Here is a 20,462-nt window from a genome sequence, read left to right on the forward strand (position 1 = left end):
GAAACAATATAAACAACAATAAGACTGGTCGCTAAGCTAAAACAATTAGCGGAACATGAATATGGCGGAGATGGACCTCCCTCCATGTGGTTGGATAAGAGAATCGTGAACAGCTGCGATTATACATGGGACAAGTAAACAACAAGGAATGCAAGGAAGTCCAGGGAGTGAAGGAGGGAATAGTGCTGGGAACTGAAGGTTTCGAGGACATCAGGTCACCCCATCGTGAGGATTTCGAAGACAGTCGCACTATAGGTGCCTCCGGGGGTTAGGAGAATGCGCTCCCGCCGTGTGCCATCGTTCAAGTAACCTCGGTTTCTCCGGATCCTTGGATCGTCGGGCTCCTAGACAGGTCAGAGTCGGAAATGGCGGGGCGCAAGTTGTTCGAGGGGTCTGGGAGATTGCTCAAGTCAATCAATATGGTGGTTGGGCTGGGAGTGCTGGATCCCTGAACTGAGGCTTGGGAAGGAGGGCGCTGGGACGCCGCACTCGGAGAGCGAGATGCCTCCCCCGACAGTCGTTCTTCTTGCGGGACCTCGTCCGGCGCCTTTGGGTTTTAGGGAGGGTCAGGTGCGACTGCTGGAGAGCCCGCAGGCCACAGGGGGGCAGTGAGCGTCCCCACCGGCAGAGGAAGAACACACAGCGGGACCCCAGAAATCGATCCTCAGTCACATCAGGCCTCGGGGGGGCAGTGAGCGTCTCTCCCCCGCTCACGATGGCAGCTCCCGGCTGCGGACAGCAGCCCGGGTGAGGCCCGCCCCCGCTGCCCCGTCCAACAGCCGGATCAGCCGGATCAGCGTGGGCGCCAGACGAGAACACCACTGTCCGAAGGTGATGCGGCGGCCCTCACCTGGCTGCGGTATGATCTAGCAGGCACCGGAGCAGGCCTCCACCGATGAGAGCGCCGCCCCCCGCAGCCACTGCACACTGCCCCCAGCACCGGAGGGTCTTCGAGGGGGCTCCCTTGGAAGGGGGAGTCCTGGATGTGGGCCTAACGACGGGTGAAGTCGGCCCGATCACCAGCCAGGGGAGCGCCCGTCTCAGGCGCAGTGGGCCGCCATTTTGAAGGGCCGGGCCGGCAGAGTGAAGAAGGTGGCCCGCTGCAGTGGGGAGTCCGATCCGATCTCAAGAGGGATCGGAATGGAGCAGAAAATGCGGGGGATCCAACAGCTTATTCCTGAACGTGAGCTACAGCTGAGGACGGGCGGATGCCAGGTGGATGACGGAGGGGGTCCTGAGCACTCTTAGAGTGCGTCCGCCATCTTGACGCCTCAGGCCACGCCCCCGATTAAACTTGTTTTCTAAATAAATAATAGAGGAAAAAAGACCCGTTAGAAAGGCTCTATCCTGCCAAGTTTCAACATGACTCCAGAAATAAACATAAGCAGATAACGTCATGATGACTCAATAGCTACAGTGACGTCCCTCCTGATTTGAGAAATAGTGTTACATTCCCAGCGTTGAATTTAATGTACAATTTGTTTCCTTTTCTTAACATGTTCCTCTTCCATCCCTCCACTTTTTTTCCTCTTTGATACAAGCCACAGTTTCCTTGACTGTCTGTGCCTTTTACATAATAGACTTTTCTGTCTCATTGCACCTGAATCCTGCACAAAGATCATTTGCGGCGGGTCAGTAACTGCAAGGGCCGTTTGCGGGGGGATTTTTAGGTTCACGCTCACGGGTTTCACACCAGAGCTCACTCCACATGGCTTCTCCATGCACACATCCTTTCAGCTGAGTGCACCACATCCAAACCACAATATACCACTCACTTGTACCCAAGCAACACACACTACCCACATGCATCCCACCAACACACACCAGATAACAACACACTACTGCATTCCACACCATGCCACTGCGCCCACATCACTGCACTAAGCACAACTTAGGCACCAAGGGCCCAATTCACAGAATTAACTTAAGACAAAATCCTAAACTTACTACTTTTGGTATTCACAGAATGCACTTACTACTTTTGGTATTCACAGAATGCACTTACTACTTTTGGTATTCACAGAATGGATTTACGACTACTAACTTTACGTCCGCACTCGGGCCGGAAATTCCGGCCCGGAGGCGGAGCTTCCGGCCCGTAGGCGGAGCTTCCAGCCCAGAGGCGGGGCTTCAGGGCCGGAGGCGGGGCTTCCAGGCCGGAGGTGGAGATTTTGGCCATGGCTAAATCTCCACCACTAGCCGGAATCCCCACCTCCGGGCCGGAAGCTCCGCCTCCGGGCTGGAATTTCCGGCCCGAGTGCAGACGTAAAGTTAGTAGTCGTAAATCCATTCTGTGAATACCAAAAGTAGTAAGTGCATTCTGTGAATACCAAAAGTAGTAAGTGCATTCTGTGAATACCAAAAGTAGTAAGTTGAGGATTTTGTCTTAAGTTAATTCTGTGAATCGGGCCCCAAGTTTGCAGTACGCAGCACAGCAGCCACACTGCTTTACAACTTGGCTTAACAAGCATTAAAAATGCAATAGGTCTCGCCTTTGATTAAGTTAAAGCCATTTGCTTTGCTAATGGTATTGTATTCTAGCTTAGTGTATATTTGTGATATGTGCATATATTTGCTCTCCCTTTGCCCTTACTATTCTTCTATTCATACACCTCCCAAATCTGAAACACTGCTCTTTTCCTACTAATGCTAAGCTTTAAACTACTACACAGCTAACAAAACAATTCTAACTAGATACAACTACAACATTTCACAAATATAGACTAAATACTGCAAAGCTAGAATACAATACCATTAGCAAAGCAAATGGCTTTAACTTAATCAAAGGGCGAGACCTATTGCATTTTCAATGGTTGTTTTACTACTGTGATCACACTAATCCCTTTCTAGAGACTCTTCCCTCCTCCATCTCTCATTTTATCCATTAAAAACCTTATCTTACTACTATGATCTCTCAAATAACACTTTCTAGACTCTTCCCTCTTCTATCCCTTCTTTATCCTATTTAATCCAACTAACAGACTCACATTTCCACTGCTCAAATTAACTCATATTTCCCTATACCAATCCACCACTTATCCTTTTTGGGTTCCGGAGTACCGTGCTGCTTGCCAAAAAGCACTTTGATGCCTCGTCAGGGGTAGTAACACTATATAAATTAAATCACAGTACAATATAATAATCCAGCAGCAATAGGTAAAACCATCACCCAATTCCCAGCTGCTTGTTTCCATGCTCTAGTAGCCACTGCTGCTGCCGTCTGCTGGTTGGTGAAGTAGGAGCAACCCTAGGGTCAGAGTGGAAGCAGCCTGCCACCTTCCCTGCCCTTTTACCCTCCCTACGCCTGTGTACTCTCTTTAGCCACTGGAGGGAGAGTAGTAAGCCTAGGTTAAGGGAAGGCGAAGCTCATGGACATCTGATTAGGGTGTGTGGGGCCCTGTAGAGCAGGTGAGGACCAGTGCTCTGCTCTGCAGGCATAGAGGGTCTTTCTTCTGTTCTGTAGGCATTAAATAGCTTTGTCTTGCCTTGTACCGTAGCCACAATGCCCTTGTCTCCTCACTGCGAATCTGCTTTTAGCCCTTCTGGAGCCCTTGCTTGCTTATCCCTCTCATGGCTGTGGGGCATGCTGCTACCAAGGATGATGCGCCAGTGGGCAGAACCACAAAGCTCCTTGGCAGGAGGGCCCCATGCATCACTACTACTCACTGAAACACTGCTCAACAGCCAGTCGTGGCCAGGATTGGGGCAGTGACAGTCGTGTGGATGCTGTGGACGGTGCCACCATGCCCACCGGTGAAATCAGTAACCCATCAAGATGATAACTGATTCCAATTCTATGGAAGCATGCCAGCTTGCTAGCCCAGTACACACGCCCTGACAGGAGCTGAGAAGGACACAGCTCGCACAGAGGGGAGAGTCCCAGTGGCACCAAGGCAGCCATGTTTTGAATCAGCTTTCGTGTGACAGTGCCATGTGCGCTGTGTGCGTGCGATTGACATTTACCCGCGATTGGTGGTTGTGGACGCTTGCAAAGCTATCCTTTTAGCTTTTTTGCAGTTGTGGGTACTTCAGCATCTATTAAAGTACTTTTCAAGACATCAAGTCCCTCATCCCACTGCAATGTGGGACCCTCTGGGTCTATATCATTTAATGGTAAATGCAAAGTATTTTAGGTTCAAGGTAGGTAAACTTGAAAAAGTTAAAATAAACCATGGGACAGTAAAAGTAAAGTTTGCATTTGGATGCTCAGAATTAATGTGAAAGGAATTCCGAGATTTTTGTACAATTGTAACAAATAAATAGTAACAGATATCACTAAAGTTTGATCCACATCCCCTGTCTATAAATTGTGATTAAAAGTGGACTCAAACAACCCACTTTGTTCCAATTCCACGTTCTGTATCACCGTGGAAGAGAGTGCTCTACAAAGTACTTAAGGGACTGCTGTGCAATCAGGGCTGGTGTCTGCCTGACAACCAGTCCCCCAGAGCTGAGGTGGCATCACCTGAAATCTGCACTTTCTGCTGGAGAAGCTCTGAATCTTCCCAGAAACACCTTGAACCCTGTCTGCCTGCTGAGAGAGGAGTTTGTCTGGCTCTGCTGGAGGAGAGAATGTTCAGGAAGAGAGGTCCAGCATATGCTGGTGACTTTAGCAGGAGCAGCCCGTGCAGGTAAGAGCGGTGGCGTGGGGTGGGGGTGAGTCGACAGATGATGATGAGGTAAAGTTAAATAAAAACCTCTCCACCCACCGCTCTTACCTGCATTGGCCGCTCCTGGGCTTTAGGACATTAGGACATCTTTAAGCAGCCAAGGAGGGGAAGGAGAGGAACTCTTTAATGTGGTCCAGCACACATCCTCCTCCAAAAGCAATTTATAAATGGTACTGGTGTGTTCTTCCGCCTTGCCACCAAATTCAGAATTAACTGATGGAATCAATGTCACTCTTTTGTCATGGAGAGTCCTATATGTGGGATACAATAGCCCTCCCTCACTGAGATGGCATGCTTCATCATCGGGCTAGCTCTTCATTGGGTGGGCGCTGCAAATACCCAGCAGGCTCCCAAGAGTGGCCTTTGAACTGAAGTCTTTTCTCCTCCTGGCCTGGTGTCTGCCAAAGCTCGGGTAACTGCCCTTCAATGTGGGTTGGGGGAGGGAGAAGTAGATTGGGAAAGGGTGAAGATAAAAATGGGTACGGACCATTCCTTTGACTTGTTTTTATTCCTGGCGAGTATCCATGCCAAGATTAAAAACAAATGTGAATCAACCATGCCCTAATCGCCTTGAGGGTCAAAGGCATTTCTTCAGGTCCACAAAAAACCCTAATCCAATCCCTAACCTTTCTGACTGAAAACAGGAAAAGAGTTTGCTTAAGTAATGTCTAAGAGTGGGAAGGGCTTTCGACCTGGCAGACAATCATGTGTAGAGTCTTGAGGCGGTGAAGGGCTTTTAGTGTTCAGGAATGGGTGAAGTTTAGTTTGATTTGGGGTTTTAAGGGTTCAGGGATAGGTGAGTTTAGATGTAGAAAGGGTTTTTAGGGTTCAGGGATTGGGGAGTTTGGGGTGGTGAGGGGCTTTAGGGGTCATGAATGGGTGGTTTTCAGGGGAAGTGATGGTTTCCTTTAGGGTTCAGGGATGAGTGGAGTATAGGGGCGGTGTGGGCTATTAAGGGATAATGGATAGGGGATTTAGGCATAGAAAGGGTTTTTTATAGGTTGAGTTTGGGGTAGTGAGGGGGTTTTAGGTTAAGAGATGGGTAGAGTTTAGGAGTAGAAAGGGCTTTAAGGATTCAGGGATGGGTGGAGTTTAGATGTCAGATGGGTTGAGTTTAGGTGCGAAGAGGGGTTTTTCGGGTTCTGGGATGGGTGGAGTTTAGGTTTAGATAGTGCTCTTAGGATTTAGTAATCGGTGGAGTTTAGTGGTCGAAAATGGGTGAAGTTTATGCGTGAGGAGGCTTTTAGGACAGATATGGATGGTGTTTGAGGTGGTGAGGGTTCAGTAAATTAAAAGTATCAAAAGTAAATATTTTACAATGTAAAAGATATACATTTTAAATAATGTCCCCTGGCTTAAAGTTTTGAAATAAATACCTTTGAGAAAAATGTTTCTGAAAATAAGACCTGCCGCCACTTCATTTACACCTTAAAAAATAACTATGCAGAAGGCAATTTTGAAAAAAAAGACATTCTATGAATTGGTTTCTATGAAATGGTAAATGCAATTCATTCTGAGCAGTTCCATTAAACTGTTTAGATTAAATGCTTTCTCATCAAAGGCATTCCATTAAATAGTGTTTATATGAAATCCCATACAACCAATTCTGGTCTGTGGTGGAACAATGCCTTACGGATATAACTGCTCTACAATGAGCCTATTAGCCAAAATGGTGATATGAGGGGGAGATGTAGCTATACAGAGATATGTCAAGATATGTCAATATATTTTGCAGGAAGGGTGTTATGGTGGCTAGTAGAAATGTGGTCCAATGTTGGGGGGTTTCCGGGTGCACCCAATCTGTAGCAATGGAAAATGGACATAGACTGGTGCTCCCTGGCTGAAAAGCAAGAAAGTAGGGCCTGCCGGAAAAAGTGGGAGAGAGTCTGTCAACCTTGAGCCAAATTGTAGGATGTGACTTGAGACTTCTGAACCTGCTGGACCTGCTGCATTAGGGGGATGGTGATTCATTGCCTTGTTTAATATGTGTCTTATGTACTACTGGCCTATTGCACTCCAAAAGGAAGCTGGGTGTGCTTCTTTGTTTAAAATCTTCAACCAAAAGAGTGTTTAAAAAGTGTGAGGAAGAACTGTGATCCAATCCTGTCTTTTCGTTGTGATCCAATGCAGGAGGCTGCAAGAGCTCATACATAGCTGAGAGTCTAAGTGGAAAGGTGGTGCTCTGCAGTTTGTGAATGGAATGATGGCAGACACCAGGAGGTATAGCCTCCTCCTCCTCCTTTTTAATATAGGAAGGCGTTGGAAGGGCGGGGAGCTCCGTGCTGGGAAAGTGCCAGGGGAGTGGGAGGCAGGTGAGCCCTCCAAAATCTGCCCCTCAGAGTGGCCAGGTCAAATGTGACGGGGCATTACCACCAATCCACAGACCATCAATGTGGATGGTGTAAATGACCAGTCCTTCCCTGAATTCACCAAAGGTCAATCAAAGGATTGGAAGGAGGTGAGTCTAGCACTGCAGTGATATGGAGGGGACACATTGATTACCTCTGACAGACAGCTAGATATTGAGTGACCTACAAACTAGTCTCTTCCCATGCATCAAAATATTTTTGTGAACTCATGATTTGACTCCTCAGCTGGTACCTCTGGCAAATCTAATTCTTCCTGGACAAATGCAGGCTCCACCACAGAGCAAAGAAGTCTGGTCTTATGAGAAACCAGGCTCTATTCGCTGTGCTAAAGGCAAATTCCCCATAACAAGCCCTCCTGGAGAGCCCCCAGCACCCGCTAGAAAGATGGACTGGGCAACAGTGCCATAACTTGATCCCTTGGCACAGAGCACATCTTCCACCATCCCAAAAGGCCACCAAAATGTGAGCAATCACCAGGAATGCATTGTTGGTCAGGGCCATGTAAGCGACTGACCCAACTCCTAAGTAAAAGGTTTTTAAATAATTCAAAGGCCCGTTTTGAAGTCTATTTGAAAGTGGTATTCCATGTGCTTTATTTCTTCTGAGATGCCAAAGTGAGCAGAAGTGTCATACATTCAGCCCACTACAGGTCAGCATGGTTCACCTTTAATCTGGCTTCCCCTGACCTACAACACAAATTTATAGAAAAGTGAAAACAGTGTATTTATAAACATGTCATTAATTTGCAGTGGAAAGATGCATGCGTGAGGGAGGTAAAACCCTGCCCCCTGATGTAACCATGGGGGATGCACCTGGGATGAGGTGTCTTAAGAAGCACAAGCATTTTTCTGTTCAGGTGCTTCAGGGATTCGCCAAGAGCCTGGACAGAGACTATGTGGGATCATACTATGACTAGCTTCCAAAAATGCATAGGTAACTACCCCATTTCAGCAGTTAATAATTCTATCTGGTCTCTTCGGCCATGCTCAGCCAGATCATTACCTCTCAAATGGAGATTAACTAGAAACAGAGGAGAAATACACCTTGGTACAACCTTCTTGATGACTGTTCGCAGGCCTCTCTCAAAGCACTTTATCTTGAAGCCTGCCTTTCTGCCACGCTCAGCGAAGTCACCAACTCAATTAATTTCCCAAACCCTTCTCACGTAGGTATGCCCCAGTACCAAGTATGCAGAGGCATAATTTCTAGATGCACAGAAAAGAATATGGCAGGGAAAGAACACACAATTACCCAGCTACCATGGTTTAAACCAATTTCTGGCAAGCATACAATATGAAACATTCCAATTTCTACCTCCCAATCCTCTGTTCTATCTGCATCAGACCAGACCCAATGGCTGAAGTGGCTATTCTGGTGCAAAATGAATGGGAGGTGTATTGATCCCCACTTCCCCCAAGACCAACTTTAGTACCTTTGAGAACTGAAACCTATAAAGCGGTTAAGCACAGCATAATCCATCATTGCTCAAACTGGGCAACGTTGACTCCCAGGGGGCGCTTTGAGAATTGTATGATCACCATCTCCTTTTTAATCAGTCTTAGAGAAAGGCAAGGAAACCACCAGGCTCCACCCTAGCCAGCTAATCACTTCAAACAGAAAATCCACATGAATGTTAGATTTTGATGACTTAGCAACGAGTTTCCCCACCATAAAAATGCAACCTTGAAGAGAAGCACCTCAAATTCTGAGAAACACACCCAAGTGAGCCCTGATATGATGATCCCAAGTTTGCCGGTGTCAAGGGGTCACCTTGTATCTGGTCTAGACCCCTTAACTCTTTGCCAACCCTTCACAGCCAAATTCTGTGCACCCATCAGCTTTGCAAAAAAAGGACAGTAGAGACATGTGCCTCCTTGCATAAGCAGCTGATCTGTGTTCCTGCTTCAGAAAACAGACAAAAGCAACCCAGGATGCTTCAGAAAACAATTCCCTTCTGCCTGCCTTTTCCATAAAAACCAAGTAATGCTGGAATGACACTCATAGGCTTCGTTAGACTTGGGTACGACACCGGATGCCACGAGGTCTGGTAGGACAGGGCACTAGTCTTCCCAAGATCGTTGGAGAATTGTGTGCGTACTTCTGCTGCCTCTGGATGGAAGTGTCTGGATTCTTGCAACTTGAAATGAGCTAGAGCATTGACAGCATTATTAATCACCCTTGGTACGTGCTTGCCTTAAATATCACATTATTCTTTAAGCACAACAGAATGATCTCTTCCAGCGCCCTTAATGCCATCTTGCACCTCACACATTGCTGGTTAATGGACTCAAACACAGTCATGTTATCAGACCAAAATATTACAGACTGGTCATGGAAATGACAAGATCACACCATCTGAGCTACAAGGAACAATAAAAAAAGACACATTCTTTGCAAAGCCAGACACAAACCATCCAGCAGGCCACTTGTGTGTACACAACTCTTGCCCTAAAATCACTCCAAAATGCAATCTTCCTCCAGCATCAGTGATTAAGTCCAACTTTTGGCTGGACTTAAGTGGCCCGGGCCAAACTACAGATCTCCTAAATCCCTCAAAGGAAAGAAGCCCAGATTCCCAGATTCTCAAATCGTGTTTCTCCCCATTGACAGCCTGATCCTGTGATGTGCTCATTTAAGACCAGATATTGCTTGTGCGATGTATCTAGAAAAGGGGTGGCCCATGGGTATGTTGAGCAGTGCGAAATTCAGCTATCCAACCAATACCTGGGCTGGGGCAACATCACTTTTCATGTGCCCAAACTAACTCAGATGGGGCCCTTAAAAGCAACCACTTTCTTTTGAGGAAGCCTACAAATTCCTGCCACAGAGTCTAACTCAATCTCTAAAAATGCTAATGTCATGGTGTGGCCACAGGTCTTCTCTTGTGCCAGTGGCACCCTAAACTGCCCGACCAATCTCACAAATGCCACCAAGAACTCCCTGCAATGCCCTGAAAGCAAGGGGATTGAGGAACAGAAAGTCATTCAGATAGTGCAGTATCCATGGTAAACCGGTCTTCTCTTTTGCATACCCATTTAAAAAATGTGCTTAATTTCTCAAAATGAGACCAGGACTGAACGCAACTAATCAGCATGCATTTGTCAAAGTAAAGCAATCCCTCAAACTGGAAACCAAAAATGTGGATATCATGTGGGATTCCATTTCAACTTTAGCCAATAAGGTCCCTGGGCCCATGGACTGCAGCAAGGAAACAGCCTGATCAAATGAAGTATACTTTACAGACTAATGGACCTGGCCTATAGCCTCATTACCAGGCCATAGACCAGTTCCCACGTAGGGAGAAAGGTTGTGAATGAGGCAAAATTCACCCTACTCTTTCTTAGGCACCACGCCTAGAGGAGAACACAGAAAATTGTCCAGTGCTCTGGCACCAAAAGGGCCTGCTACCCCCATTCTCAACTCCTATTTTTAAATCAACTGCAATTGCTATCTGGGAGCCCGGCTGGAGTGCTGAACCAATTGTAGGTCCAGTCCCCAGCGTGGAGCTCACCTTGAGCACAGACTTAAAAACTTAAAGACTTGTACGGTTGTCCCCTGTATCTCTTCCCTATTACCCAAAAGTGCCACCAATCTCTCAACCTTGGCCATGCTATCTTCTTTGAGCGTCCCTGAAGCCATGCCACATGTTATGGCAGTCAACTAATTCCTCTACCCAGAAAAGCAATGGCAGAACATTCACCAGGTTGGCTGCTAATTCAGGCTGAGATGCAGGGGATACCACAACTTGTTGGCTACTTCCATTGGAGACTACTACTGGTAGAGGGATAGTCCCACTCACTGCCAGGCAATGATTACCACTCTGAAGAATGTTTTGCTTAGCGAATGACCCAGCTGCGTCACAATCTTACAAAGGTGCTGCCTCTCCAAGGCCCTAAAACTCTATATGGTACTCCCTTTCAGGTACTATGTTGGCATTTCCTCACCTGTCCCCCAAGGTTGATTTGGTTGAGCTAGGGCAGCGACCCACCCCGCTGACGCCACCCTGTTCCTGGGCTCCCTAGATATTGGTGGAAAAACAACCTTCAGGAAAACCCCAGTCCTCCTATCCCACTCCGGTGCCGCCACAGTAGCTGCCGGAGCACTAGAACCCCCTCCTAGCTACAACTGTAGGCTGAAATAATGCCAGCAGTTTCTCAATTAAATGCAACCTATGAATGACTCTTAAAATGTTGTGAGCCTTACTGGTGCAGTTCACTGCCATGTTGGTTGCCTTGGAAGGCATCCCAAACACTGGGGAGCAAAGAGGGAATTTAGGAAAAAAAGGGGTGCCTCCACTCATGACAAAACAATAACAACAACAAAAACTATTTCCCACACCACTAAAAAATCTCTTCACAAATAAATTAAGGCCCCCAATCACAAAACCTCGCTTTATGGGGTCTAGCTAGTGTGATCATCTGGTCCAGAAAGACTGGGGGTATTCGCGCCCCAACTCAAAAACAATATTATACTAGGTGCTTAGTCTTGTGGCTTAACAAATTAGTAGTCGCCTGATGTAAACTACCACTAGGAGCCATTGGGTAACAATCCCGCTCGCTCCTGCTTCTTATCATCGGTGGAGATCCTTGTTGCAAGAAGGAAATTCAAAAACAATAGCCAGGAAACAAATGACGCTCGGTCAGTGTCTTCATCAAACACACAGAGAAGGGTAAAACACCTGCATGTCCCTGCAAAAAACACACTGCAAGTAGTGTATAGACAGGCCCTCAAACACCTAGAATGTTCACTCAAAAAACTTAAAATGTTTGAAAGGTGCTGTGCTACAAATACATTTAACAGTCTAGACCATGGCACATGGTTAAAAACTCATACTAATGTTCTGACCAGCAATTATGGAAGGCCAACATGTTTCTTTGCCACCAGATTTTAAGGCAAATTCATCAGGGCCAGAGGTCTAGGCAGACGCCCATTTTTGCACCACTCCAAGAAACAAAAACAGGCTAGGGGAGGGAAACAAAAAGAAGGCGGGTTAGGGTGGTCAACAGGTATACAATAAAGAACATAGTTCCAAAAAAAGAAAGAATATGGGCATAGAAAAGGATATTTACCAAAATCTGTAACTGCAGGTCTCATACATTGCAAGGGTTCACACATCTTTTCCAGATTAAGCTTGAAACCACAGCTACATCTTTTCCAGGTTAAGTTTGAAACCACAGTCACAGCCACAGCTTTCCTGGCATAATCCTCCCAAAAGTTTGTGAATTCCTTTTTGTCATGCAAAAAGATGCATGTACATATTTTCGATTTTAACATATGGAAAAGCCAAAAGAAATGCAAACGCACTTGCTAACTTTTTTCTTTTTTGTTTTACTCCACCGATTTGTTCAAGGCCAATACCTTCCTCGGGGCTCCACTCCTGAGTAATTTTCTGAACGCTCTCCTGGCCACAGGCCCGCCGAGGACTTGGTCTCATGCCATCTTTGTCCCTAGCTTTAAAGAAGACTCTAGGGGAAATATGCAATGTTATTGTCCCATCTAATTGATTAATTTGGCTGCTAAAATGATGGGGAGAATACTACATGGGCTAGTGAACACATTGTGCTCCTGGTTTTTGTCCTGGCCTGGGCACAGTTGAGCGGTCTCTCAACCTGTACCTTTAAATAAATAAAGATACTGTGGCCAAAAAGGGCTATCTGTACCTGTCATTTATGGACCTGAGCTCTGCTTTTGACTCCATAAACAGAACCAAATTGTGGAGCATTATGTCAGATATGGGGGTGGACCAGTATATTATCAACTTCCTTGGGGAACTCCATAGCAAAGTTACTGCCAGTGTGAGGTATTGCCTGAAATATTCTTCAGGGAACTCCCTAAGTTCACTGAAGAATATTTTTCTAGCTGACTACTTGGATGACAGAGTGTGGAGGAAGGTTGATAAGCCAACTGTCCAGGCATATGTTAGGATCTGCACAAATATTGGTTCCGAAGCATACTAAACACCGGTATGTAGCCATTACCATAGGTTTCCGCTAGTAAGATTAAGACTGAGCACAGTTCACTTTTTAGCTGCCTTTCCTCTTCAGGGTTCTTATCCCACAAAACCTTCCTGTTTGCCCCTGTGATGACTGGTCTACACACAGCACATTACTTTATATGTTCTTTTGTAAATTTTATACAACACTGAGGAAACGTTTTCTTATAACTTTTTTAAAACAGGGCAACATACGATACAGTAGAGCTGCATTTTTTACCTATTTGCAAACACGCCCAACTGTGAAGATAGGTTTTTTAACTGCTGTTTGTATTCAACGTGTCATAAAGCAGAAGGCAACTGTAGTCATGTAACGAGTTTTAACCTTTTTTAACTTTTATGTCTCTTTTGTGGCTTTTTATGTCTTTTATTGATGATCAAATGGGTTGGTCGAACCAACATTATTGACAGATTGCTGTATATATTGATGTTTTATTTTATATTTTATTTTATTTATTTATTTTATTTTATGTTTTATATTTTATGGTCTAGTTAGACTGAATACAGTTATTCTGATTTCTACTCCACCGGACAAATATCTTTCCTTATGGAGAAATTCCAACCCCAATACCCTCCAACAAATTTTCGCTTACAGTTTCAACCCTGGAAAGGGAATTACTCTTGCACATGACAGGAGTAAATCGCCAACCATTCCTGCACAGGAGGAGTTGGAAAACGAGTTGTGTTTACCCACAAACGTACATTTGTGGATGTTCACAAACTTTCAGGACATACCCAGCAAGGTATGCCCACTTCCCATCCATAATGAAAACAAAAGCAGGGTCCAACCAGGTGTCAATAGTAAACAAAATAACTGACTAAGCCTAGACAGTGATTACTCCTCTCTACCGCAAATATTGCTTATAATGAGTATGGTATAGCAAGAAGACCATATGCATATCGAAATAGTTATTATTGCCAATATATATATGCAAAGAAAGCATTACATATAATCACAAATGATTTACAAAGTGTCCAAACAACGTGCTCTGTGAAGTGGGTGGTCATACGGTGCCAGTGAAATGATGAAAACCAAAATGCCTGATTGAAGCGAACAATTAAAACTGGTGATAGTCTTAAGATACAGTCGGAAAATGGATTTCAAAACCGATTCCAATGTTGCATGGCAAAATTCAAAGTTCAACAGTTCGGTGCTCCTTTGTAGCCAATAGGATGTGCAGGAATTGTGCAGGAATTTGTAAATGTAAATGTGCAGGAATTTTATATAGCGCAAATCACCAAGCGGTCTCTAAGCGCTTGCTTAGGGAACCCGTCCTGGTATTCCCCTGTGAGATAACCCGGCAGGGCATCTGCAAGGTGAAAGCCAGGCATCCCGCCGCGAGGGGCCCATGTGGAGATTAAGCAAGCTATTGCCCAGAGTCGCAGAGTGTGAACCCATGAATCGAGTATGCACTGGAGCGAGAATTATCGAGTCCATGGACATTTATGGACTCAAGACCCAGCCGAGCCGGGAATTGAATCCTGGTCCCGGGCTGACCTCTGCTTCCAGGTCTGCCTCCTCTAACCAGTGTGCCACACTTCTCCACAGGATTACATACAGTCTTTACTCCATAAATAGTCAATGGTGTTTCGACCCATACAGTGGTTTCTGAGTCTTCATCAGAATGGTAGAAAGTTTACAGAACACAGTGTGGATCCTGCAACCCCAATCCAGCCATGAGGATGCAGAATGATGGAACGGAGGTCCTGACAAGGGGGATGAATTAGCAGAAAAAGTGGTAATCAATTAAATAGTCTGCTCCTGGTAGATTGAAACTAAGCGGTCCATCTGTGATGTGGATGGCAGCAAGGGTGCACTGAAATATGCATATGGTCTCCATGTTATACTATACCCATTGTTGGACCTGGCCCTCTCTGCAGGGTCATCCCCAGACCTTTTGCCTTTTACCCTCCACTTTTTGATGAATTCGTTTTTGTTGGCCTTAGGACTCTGTGCACTGTGCAGTAGTCTTGGCCTGGCAGACATAAAGTCCTCTGCCAGGCCAATAAAGACTAGTCAGTCCCCCAACATAAAAACATACATTGGCATAGCCAATCGGTCTCGTCTTTGGGAACTTACAAGTGTTTAGCCAGAGATATTGACTTTACCTATGTCTTTAAGTTGTTCTGTACAGAAGTTTGCAGCATGCTGAAAAGTTATAATAAAGAAGTGTCAGAAGCATTTTTGTTATCATAGATATGACCAAAAAAGCATTATTTACAACTAAACGACCATATTAAAAAAGTATTACAAATAATGTCTTGATTTTGTTTTGTCCTTTCAATGCTGGCAACTTGTATCTGCCTGTCCCAATGGTTGCTTGTTGTGTTTTCTTTTGTTATGGGGGCATAAATAACAGGTGGGTGAAGGTCAGTCAGTCAGTCAGTGAGAGTGAGTGAGAGAGTCAGTCAGTCAGTGAGAGTGAGAGTCAGTCAGTCAGTCAGTGAGAGAGTGAGAGTCAGTGAGAGAGTGAGAGAGTCAGTCAGTGAGAGTGAGAGTCAGTCAGTGAGAGTGAATGAGAGTGAGAGAGTGAGTCAGTGAGAGAGTCAGTAAGTGAGAGTGAGAGTCAGTCAGTGAGAGTGAATGAGAGTGAGAGTGAGTCAGTCAGTGAGTGAAAGAGAGTGAGTCAGTGAGATAGTCAGTCAGTGAGAGTGAGTCAGTCTTTTAGCAAGAGTCAGAGAGAGAGAGAGAGAGAGCCAGGGAGAGAGAGTCAGTCAGTGAGAGAGAGTGAGTCAGTCAGACAGTGAGAGAGAGTGAGTCAGTCAGTGAGAGTGAGTCAGTCATTGAGAGAGAGTGTGAGAGTGAGTCTGTGAGAGTGAGCAGTAGCAGACCCTAGATTTTGTCAGCCAAAAGACAGTGGCATAGCTAAAAAAAAGACGCCTCCCTCCCTGCAGAATGTGATGATCCCACCGAGTTTACCACATCTCCCAGATATTCATTGGTCTTGCGTGGAATGGGTCCCCACCCCTTGAAGGGTGGAGGGCCTCTGGAGAGTTGGGTTCCCCCCTGCACCTATGTTACACCCCTGCCGATAAGAGAAGTCAGCATCCTGGTGGGACATAGCATGAGAAAGCCACTGATACTACATAAAAAGATTTTTTTTTTAAATTGAAGAGAACTCTTGCTGGTTTTGCTTGTCTTGTATCACACAATAAATTACTGCTTTGCATTGCTATTAGGTAATGTCAAAATGGCTGTCATTGCATCACAGCACATGTACAGGCATGAGTCATGACACATGCGGACTCAGCAGCCCCGTTTTGGAGTGGGTTTTCTGTTTTTCATTTCAAGAAATCTGCCAATGCGTAGGCATGCTCCGCAGTGCGTGCGTTTTGGAAACAGAAAAAAAGACCTCATGCTCAAGTCAGCAGTGAAAGATTACAATCAGAACACGGAGACCGAACTACTTCTGAGTGAGACAAATACTATTGAGGAAAGCCACTGAATCAACAACAGAGACTTGAAATGGGCAACAAAACCCTCCAGTCACATACATGCCAATTCACCAAACTTAGGCGGGAGACTCCTAACTTTTTAAAGCAAGAAATGGCTTCATTTTAGTCTTTTTCCTTTTAAAATTGCCCGCACTTCAATATAATTTAATGGGGAAAATAAATTCCTATGGTTTATTTAAAATGTCCCCCTTTTTCCCTTCTAAATGCTGCCATGTACGAGCCACGAGACAGGGGCTCACCCAAAGCCCACTTTGAGCATTTGTAAGATGATGGAAGCAAGAGGATGGGACAGACATCTAAACCTATCTTTAGCTGAGAACTACAAAGAGCTTCTACATAGGATGGCAATTTTGTGGCCAGCCAAATCTTTATAAAGCTACACAGCAGAAGCATGCCTGTCCAGGCCTATGAGCAGGACACGCAGACATTTCAGGAAAGCTCTTAATTTCTCATTGTCCAACTTGGGCATTAGACCATTTGTACCTTAACACTGCACCTAAGCAGGTCCTGGCAGCCCTGCATGGACCAGGGTAAGCTGGCCACATTGTTTCAGGGCAGAAGGGAGGGCTGATGTACGCCAAATGATCGGCAGCACTAAAGTATGAGCATTGCCTCCTTTTCAATTAATTGTTAGTAAATGTATCAAGAGCAATATGTTGAAAAACTGCCGTGGACATGCGCCCCTCCACCCAACGAAAGTTCCTAATTTTCAGGTTGACCGCCTCTCTGAAACACACCACCTGCCAAAGTTCTTGGAGCCCAGAATATGCAGTTTGTCCTATTTTCGCATTTTGTAAAAGTTATAAATTAATTCTATCGGAAGATGATCTGCTTCCGCCCTGCACGAGTTCGAAGTTCTTCAAAGCTGCTGCTTAGAGCTCTGCTACAGCAAGCATCGCCGGGGTCTTTAACATGAAACAGAATTAGATAAATGCTGCTTTTCGTCTCCCTGTCTTAGCCCGAGGTAAGGGGAGTCTTTCCCGTTGGTTCTTCGCTATTGGTGCTGAAGGATCCCTGTGCAGGAGTGCTGGAGACGGAAAACTCCCAAACGGTCTGCAAAATAGCTGACATGGGCTCGGAACCACCACATCCGGGACACACAGGTGTGCAATGGGATGGTGCCAGTAACGACGTACCAACTTGTCACTGGAGGGAGCGGACAGGGACACTGAAGCATTAGAGACAACGAAGCATTATAGACGACGAACCACGTGCATGAAAAAATGCAGCGTGAAGGTTTTTTTTAATGTATAGTGCTGCGTTTACCCATTGTGTGTCCTTTGGGAGCTCCTTGGTGTCTTGGTATGCCGACCGTTCACTTATTCCAGTGGGGTGGGCTGTATACGGGGTCGGGAGGGAGCGGACAGGGACACCGAAGCATTAGAGACGATGAAGCATTAGAGACGACGAACCACGTGCATGAAAAAATGCAGCTTGAACGTTTTTTTTTATGTATAGTGCTGCGTTTACCCATTGCGTGTCCTCTGGGAGCTCCTTGGTGTCTAGGTATGCCGACCGTTCAGTTATTCCAGTGGGGTGGGCTGTATACGGGGTCGGGAGGGAGCGTACAGGGACACCGAAGCATTAGAGACGACGAAGCATTAGAGACGACGAACCACGTGCATGAAAAAATGCAGCGTGAAGGTTTTTTTAATGTATAGTGCTGCGTTTACCCATTGCGTGTCCTCTGGGAGCTCCTTGGTGTCTTGATATGCCGACCGTTCAGTTATTCCAGTGTGGTGGGCTGTATACGGGGTCGGGTTCGCAAAGTTTTCTTGTTCTCGTTCCACAACCATCATTGGCCGTGAAGGCGAAAGTGATGGCAGGGACGTGCTCTGTGGTGGGGGGGGGGCAGAGCGAGGCGCTTCGGAGAGCAAGGCTCAATGTGCCATAAAAGCCACATGGCGGCTGCGCGCGTGCACGCTCGCATGAACGCAAGCGCTAGGCCGCCTGTGGCAGCACTTTGAAATGCCGTATACAAAATGTCTCTCCGAGCAACGCATGCGCTGGCTCAGCGAGACCTAATGAGGCCTCAAATCATTTTGTGATTGAGTAATTGACTGCTTAGAATTAAAAAAAGAAAAATTTGCACCGGTACAATAGGCCATCTGCACATATAGATCAATCTCACATGTGCAAATAGCTTTAGGAATGAGGCCCTGCTTTTACTCTTTAGGTCTCGCCTAGCGAACGCAGCGCAGCTGCTTCGCTTGGCAAGACTTTATTGTTGTGGCTTTTCCTAGCGAAGGGAGACAAACCATGTGCGCGCACGGACATCCGATGTGCACGCGCATGGTGTCTCCTCTGCTTCACACGCTCCCACCGGCGTTCCCGCATGGCGTCTCGTCTCTGGCTCCCACCGCGCGCTCCCAAGCGCATTGCATGCTTTCACTTTCCGTCCCCCGTCAGCTCCACGGAGACAGCTTGTTCTTTTTTGGATCCATTTCACAGGGAAGCAACTAAATGAAAGAAGGAAAGAGAGGTTGTGAACCGTTTCTTCAAGTCACGGTTTTCAGTAATGGAGGAGCAAGACAGAAAGAGAAGGAATAATAGAAAGAGGGTGGGGGGGCAGCTGCCAGCACAGAAAAGAAGAGGACATTGTCCGTGTCTTCGCTGGGCAGTAAGGCACGGATGTCCGTATTGTGCCAGCTTAGCTTTACTAGTCATTACTACCTCTTGTTAGCAGACTCTGGCAGTTTAATAGCAATGTTAAAAGGCGTTTTCCAACTCGGGACGGCTTACTGGTGATACGAAAGTTTAGTGTACATTCTAGCGCCTGGAAGGACCAAAACCCTCGGTATAAATATTACTTTGTTGTGGGAATTCAGAATATTACGAAACTAGCCCGCCCGATTACCGTATGTTTCTCAGCTGTTTTTTCACACTGACGTTTTCGATTCTTTGCGCAGATAAGCCTCTCAACTTCAAGTCGTGATATCTCCCCATGAGTGGCAATCTCAATGCAGACGGTATCTCTCATGAACAGTAACATCGGGATTACTGCGCCACTCGCAGCCCTCAGTGGTGCTCATTTTGATGCCCTAAAAGAATGAAAGGCTGACTGAGTTACAAAATTCAAGCCTTCAATCTTCAGGCCCCTGTTTACAATAGGAACCCTGACCACCCAGCTACCAAAACCAGCTCTACCTCTACTGGACAACCCTATCTACTGGTTTTTGCGCGTGTATGCAGGTCTGTCTGTCCTTCTGTCTGTCTGTATGTATGTAGGTATGTCTGTATGTATGTATGTCTGTATGTATGTGTGTGTGTATGTCTGTCTGTATGTATGTAGGTATGTCTGTATGTATGTCTGTATGTCTGTATGTATGTATGTGTGTATGTATGTATATAGGTATGTCTGTCTGTATGTATGTATGTATGTGTCTGTCTGTATGTATGTAGGTATGTCTGTCAGTATGTATGTATGTATGTATGTATGTGTGTGTATGTATGTATGTAGGTATGTCTGTATGTATGTATGTATGTATGTCTGTATGTGTGTAGGTATGTCTGTCTGTATGTATATATGTATGTATGTATGTATGCATGTAGGTATGTCTGTCTGTATGTATGTATGTTTGTATGTATGTAGGTATGTCTGTATGTATGTCTGTAGGTATGTTTGTATGTACGTTTGTATGTGTGTATGTATGTATGTATGTATGTAGTATTTCTATAGCGCACATCTAGCCAAAAGCCAATGAAGATGATGTAGGCCCTAACTCACATGAACAGAAGATGCATGTATGTTACATATGTTTTACGTGTTTGTTACATTCCACCACTGATTTGGCATTTTGCCTTGTGCGAGCAAATAAGTTCTTTGAAGGGGGGGGGGGCTAAATATATGGAAACTAAGTTCCTGTTTGCAAGTGGAAGGATGTCATTTTCAAATATTGAGGCTTTTTAAAACAAGCATTTGCAATGCAATAGGTCTCGCATTTACGCGAGTTTAAGCTATCGGCATTGTAAATG

Source organism: Triturus cristatus, chromosome 8 (assembly GCF_964204655.1).
Source record: "Triturus cristatus chromosome 8, aTriCri1.1, whole genome shotgun sequence".
In the NCBI taxonomy this organism is placed as follows: domain Eukaryota; kingdom Metazoa; phylum Chordata; class Amphibia; order Caudata; family Salamandridae; genus Triturus; species Triturus cristatus.